Raw genomic sequence first — 6,691 nt, 5'->3', positions numbered from 1 at the left:
TGATTTCAATTTCAAGCAGGAATCTCAAGACCTATGTTTCACACCAAGTTTGGTGTTGATCCATTCCTGTTTCTTCAGGTACAAAATTCTTTGAAGAAATGACTAATTAAAATTAGATAATATACATGAAAATTTTAAGGTTTTTTTCTCCCCTGCATCTATTATGTACCAGGCCCTGATGCAACAGGGCCATCATAATGTTCAACTCCAGATGGTGCTAATCACATGGAAGACAATGTGAATCGCGCCCCAGAGGTGTGCAACAAGATTGTCCTGATACCAGATACTTATCTTTAACCTCACAATAATGCCATGAGGTTGATGTTACTAATCCTATTTAGTGAGAGAACTGGGATTCAAAGTACTTAAGTGATTTACTTAAGGTCATTCAATTTGTAAGTTTCAGAATCTAGGTTTGAACCCAAGTCTTTCTGATAAACAAACTTTATCTTGAAAAAGTAATACATGCACATGATAAAGAATTTAACAGTACAAAAGGATATATAGTGAAAAGTAGTTCTCCTTCCTACTGCCATGCCCTCTCTCCTGCCATGCCCAGAGACAGTCATCATTATTAATTTCTGGTGTTCCTCTCTGATATATTCTATATATATCCAAATACATGTATCTACAGTTACACAGGTCCTTATATACAACATACACACAGCCAGGCACAGTGGCGCGTGCCTGTAATCTCAGCTACTCAGGAGGCTGCGGCTGGAGGATTGTTTGAGTCCAGCCATTTGAGATCAGCCTGGGAAACAAAATGAGATCCTGTCTTAAACAAGTAAAAACAAAACAAAACAAAAACACATCCAGACTTATCTCATTCTTCTATAGCTGCATGCTATTCCATTTTAGCAAAATGCTCTCCTACTGAGGGATTATAGGTTGTTTCCAGTGTTTTGCTTTTACCAACAATTTTGCTGCAAATACCCTTGTGTGAATTTATTTGGACATGTCAAACTGCCTTGGGAAATATTTTGAAAACTAAAAAGAACCATACAAGGGCAAGGGCTTTTATGGTTGGGATGATTGTGGTTGTCTTCCTGCAGCCCTGCCTTCTGCTGTCTCAAATCCTGAGTCCTGACCATTGGTGCTGTCTGGCAGACAGGAAAGCACTCTCTCACTTGCTCTAGCTGCTGGAAAAGGGCATCTCCTGAGAGCCTCTGTCTTGGAGTGGACAGCATTGCTTCAGAGGGGTTTGCAGTTGTTAAGCTCAGCCTCACTAAGCCCAGGTCATGGTCTGTTTGGGAATGGGATACTGAGCTACTGACGCTAGTGTGCAGCATGCTAACTTAGGGGGTAGCCAGAAATCACACCGCTGGGGATGACCTTGATTGTTTGGGTGCATTGGGTGAGCTGTGTTTAGCTAGATCAGGCACTGACCTATTCTGGCCACAAGAGAGCAGTAGTGAGCTGCCTATCATTTCTGGTGGGCTCATAGAAGCACAGGAGGAAGGTTCTGTCTGGACCAGCTGCCCAGAAGGCTGGGCAGCTAGGTAAATTCTCATCTTCTTAAGAAGGAAGCTGTATTAGAGGAAATCTGGTCGAGCGTGATTTGAGGACAATAGCAGAGAAAGTAAAATCAAGGTGGACTCCCCCATGAAAATAGCTTTATTATTTTTTCTCATAAATATAATATATGCACAGTATAAGATCTTCAAATAATACATAAAAGTACTAAGAAGAAAGATCTCCTAAAATCCCATGGCCTAAAATAACCACTGTTCACATTTTTGGTGATATTTTTGTAAGCTGCTTTTTTTTTTACTTGGAAAATGTGGATATCTATCCTTGTAAATACCTTTAATGTTAGAGGCCTCAGGACTTGTACTTACATAAATGCTTCTTAAATTTTTCCACCCAGGTAACCCCAAAGGTAGAGAAGATGAATGCTCTGCTGGGCAGGGAGTGTGTGAGACTGTGGGGGAGGCAGGGGAGATGCTGGGATGTAAGAGAACATGAGAAACTTCTTTGAAATACTGGATTTTTACCTTAAAAATTCAGACAAAATTTGCAGCATACCCCATAACATTTTTGAATTGTACTCCATGTTTATTTTTATTTAAAAATATTGTGTCTTTTCTCCTCCAAATCTTCATAACATTCTATTTTATGTATGTACCATCATCTAATAAACAAAACACAGTGTTGGACATTTAAGTCAGTTCCAATTTTTCTCTCATATAAACACTATTGCAATGAGCATCCTCATGCATATGTATTTTCTCTTGTCTGATTATATCATTAGAATAGAGTTCCAGGCTGGGCACAGTGGCTCACAACTGTAATCCTAGTGCTTTGAGAGCCTGAGATGGGAGGGTTGCTTGAGGTCAAGAGCTTGAGACCATTCTGGGCAACATAGAGAGATCCTGTCTCTACAAAAAATAGAGAAATTAGCTGGGTAGTCCCAGTTACTTGGGAGAATGAGGCAGGAGGATCACTTAAGCCCAGATATTTGAGGTTTGAGGTTTGAGTGGTTCCAGTGAGCTATGATGATGCCACTGCACTATAACCTGGGCAACAGAGTGAGACCATGTCTCAAAAAAAGAAAGAAAGAAAAAAAAGCATTCCAGAGTGTGAACCTTTAAAAATAAAGATATTATTTTGCTCTTCAGTGCTTCTGAAAAATTGGTACAAATGAAGTGAAAAGGATACTGATGGAGTATCCTTTAAGCTTCTTTCCTAGTCCTGGCTGAGACCTAGCAGGGGACTGGCTCTAGGCTTGGATCCAACCCCTCTGCTGCATTCAGCACATGCAGGTGACATGGCTTCTTTGTGCCCAGTGCTCTTATTTCCATCTTATCTCATTCAGTCTGGTAAGGCAGGGATTATTATTCTGATTTCACAGAGGAGGAAGCCTGTCCAGTGAATCCAGGTATTTTGGCCAAGGTTACACATCTAATAAATTGATGCTTGGGTGTCTTGATTTGGAGAGCCAGGGTCTTTCTCAGCTTATTGAATAGGACAGCTTAGCTGTAGACTTGTTCCTAGGACAGTTGTCTAAAAACCTTTTACACTGGGTGTGGTGGCTCATGCCTATAATCTTAGCACTTTGGAAGGATTGCTTGAGGTTAGGTGTTTGAAACCAGCCTGGACAACATAGTGAGACCCTGTCTCTACAAAAAAAAAAAAAATAGCTGGATATGGAGACACTTGCTTTTAGTCCCAGCTACTCATGAGGCTGAGACAGGAGGATCACTTGAGCCCAGGAGTTTGAGGCTGCAGCGAGCTATGATGACACCACTGCACTCCAGCCTGGGCGACAGTGTGAGATCAGGAGTTTGAGATCCTGTCTCTACTAGAAATAGAAAAAATTAGCCAGGCATGGTGGCACATGCCTGTAGTCCCAGCTACTCGGGAGGCTAAGGCAGAAGGATTGCTTGAGCCCAGGAGTTTGAGGTTGCTGTGAGCTAGGCTGACCCCATGGCACTCTAGTCTGGGCAACAGAGTGAGACTGTCTCAAAAAAAAAAAAAAAAAAAGAAGTCATAGTAGATACATACATACAACTTTATAGGAATCTGCCAGCCCACAACAATCCTCTTTCTCTGAGAACTGCCCGCACCCACAGGCTAGACTACCAGTCATGTTCGTACTGCCCACTCCTGTCCCTCAAGGCCACAACTGGTTGGACCAGAGGTGGACATGTATTGCAAGGTGATCAGGTCAGATTCTTTCTCTAGGGATTGGGTTTAGGACTGAGAGATCCTAGTTTAGTCTACGCTACATGCATAAACCAAGGGGATGTGAAACTGGGAGCTGGGAGAGGGTCACATTCATGGCACAGCAGAGAAGCTAGTGTGCTGAAAGACAAGAATGACGCAGATGCACTTATAGAAGCAGAGGCTGGAGGCCACGATTTCCCAGCGAGAGAGAAGCAGAAAGAAAGAGCTGCTTCCTCATCCCTCATGAGACTAATTAGTTCTCCTTTTGGGTTCCATGAGATTTCTCTGTGTTCATATAATTCCCTCCCTCACCCTTACCACCACCCCCCCTTTTTTTTACTTAAAATAGATCTAGTGTTTTTTGGTCTTTGTTTTTGCTTGAAACTAAAAGGTTTTTTTATTTTGTTTTTTGGTGTTTTTTTTTTGAGACAGGATCTCACACTGTCGCCCAGGCTGGAGTGCAGTGGTGTCCTCATAGCTCGCTGCAGCCTCAAACTCCTGACCTCAAGCGATCCTCCTGCTTTGGCCTCCCAGAGCACTAGGATTATAGGTGTGAGCCACTGTGCCCAGCTGTACTATGGCTTCTTATTTATAAACTCCAAATATTAATCAGGACTCTTTTGTATGTAAGTGACAGAACCCTAACCCAACTCAAGTTGGCCCAACAGATAAAAAGGGAATTTATTGTCTCTAACAGAAAAGTCAAGGGCTTGGTTTCAGGCACAACTAGATCCACTTACTGAAAAAATACCATCCGGCTCCTGTCTAGCTCTTTCCATCTCTCAGGGAGAAGTGAGACCTTTCTCTGTGTTTACTTCTTTCCTAGGTGGGTTTTATTCCTCATGGTGGTAATATGGCCACTTGCAGCTCTTTGTAGGCTTATGTTTTCATAACTTAGCTTCCTCAGTGGAAAGCAAATTTCCCCTTTCTGATAGTTTCAGCTCTGATTGTCTATTTTTTTTATTAAGAGACAGGGTCTCACTATGTTGTCCAGGCTCAGGCATTTCTCCTGCCTCAGCCTACTGAGTAGCCGGAACCACAGGATAGGCCACTGTGGTGGCCCAATTGTCTTTGAGTCACAAGCCCATCCTGAACCAATCACTGTGTCTAGGGAACAGCTGTTTCTGAATGGCTAGCCCTGGGTCTAGCCATGACCATTCCAGAGCTGAGAGTTCCCCAAAGGAAAAATGGGGTGCTATTAACAGAAATTCCAGAACCTATTATTTAAATACAGTGGGTTGAGATTTGTACCAATAACCTCCTGGTTAAGATTGTGGTGGGGGTGAGGAGATGCCTTTCACTGTTTTATTCAATGCATGTTATTGAGGGTTCTATATGTACTCAGTGCTGGGCTTGGCTCAGGGAACACAGCAGCAAATCAGACAGACAAGGTCCTTGCTCTCGTGGAGCTTAAATTCCAAGTAGTGTACTAACAAATAAATATTTCTTGAGCACCTAATATGTACAAAATACTGTGTTCCAACCCCATTTTCACTGTTCCCTTATAAAGAGAGATAAAATGCCTTTCTCTTAAATGGTTTGCAATATGCCAAGGCAGATAAAATAGTAATTAATAATAAGAGCAGGTTGGGCACAGTGGTTCATGCCTATAATCTTAGCACTCTGGGAGGCCAAGGCGGGAGGATCACTTGAGCTCAGGAGTTCGAGACCAACCTAAGCAAGAGTGAGACCCTGTCTTTACTAATAATGAAAAAAAATTAGCTGGGCAATAAAAATAGGAAAAATTATCTAGGTGTGGTTGTGCATACCTGTAGTCCCAGCTACTCAGGAGGCTAAGGGGAGGAGAATCACTTGAGTCCAGGAGTTGGAGGTTGCTGTGAGCTAGGCTGACACCACGGCACTCTAGCCCGGGCATTAGAGCAAGACTCTGTCTCAAAATAAGTAAATAAATAATAATAGCATATAGTAAATTTCCAGAGTTACATAAACAGGAAAGTGCTCTGGGAAAGAGGGCTGGGATAAGGAGAAATACTCCTACTAATGGCAGTAATAATAACAGTGGGTAGCATTCATTCAGTGCTTACTGGGCGCCAGGCACTGTGCTAAGAGCTTTGTGAGCAATATCTCCTCTAGTTCTAATCACAACCCTGGAAAATAGCCCAGTTTACAGAGGAAGGAAGTGAGGCTCAGAGAAGGGAAGTGACTTGCTCAAGAGCACACAGCTGGGGAGTTGCAGAGTCAGCACTTGAACCCAGGTCTGTCTGGCTTCAGAGTCCATAACTTCCAGCTATTACATAGTTGTGGGTCTAGAAAGAAGGGCAGCAGGTGTTGGGCCAGGAAATATGGGCATGTGTCATCTCTGGAGGGCAAGGGGTCAGTGGGAATAGGCTTTTGTTCTTCCCGTTGTGCAGACAGCTTCTTTGCTTCCCCGTAGGCATGGCAGAAAGAGGCTATCTCCAGCTTTGGGTCCTGTACCTAAACCTGGCTCCCTGGCACCAATTGCAAACTGGCAGCCGTGGGCCACATATGATACCAAAAATATGCTTAGCCTGTGGCATTTGAAAGAATGAATTAGTGCCCAAAATTCAAAAATTGGGAAATTTCACATAAAAATCTGGAAAACCAGAATATCTGACAACTCGGGGCCTATATTCCCATGGCAACCATCTGCTAGAGCAGAGCAGCAGCTGTTACCTTTAGCCAAGGCACACACTCTCCAATTGCCACAATTGCCGCCCTTCCCCATTGTCTCTCATTGGGCTGTTTCACTCATTTTTTTTACTGTTGTGACCTTGGAGGTGTTTGAACCAAAGTTATTGTGTTCCAGTTTCAGAGTCCCAGGAGACAGAACGCAGTCCAGCGTGGGTCAAATGTGCACCTTAGTTCAAAACACTGTGGCAAGGCTGGGCACGGTGGCTCACGCCTGTAATCCTAGCACTCTGAGAGGCCGAGGCAGGCGGCTTGCTCCAGGTCAGGAGTTTGAAACCAGCCTGAGCAAGAGCAAGATCCTGTCTCTACTATAAATAGAAAGAAATTAGTTGGCCAACTAATATATATAGAA

Source organism: Microcebus murinus, chromosome 2 (genome assembly GCF_040939455.1).
Source record: "Microcebus murinus isolate Inina chromosome 2, M.murinus_Inina_mat1.0, whole genome shotgun sequence".
NCBI classification, from domain to species: Eukaryota; Metazoa; Chordata; class Mammalia; order Primates; family Cheirogaleidae; genus Microcebus; species Microcebus murinus.
Note: the sequence above shows the minus strand (reverse complement) of the source record.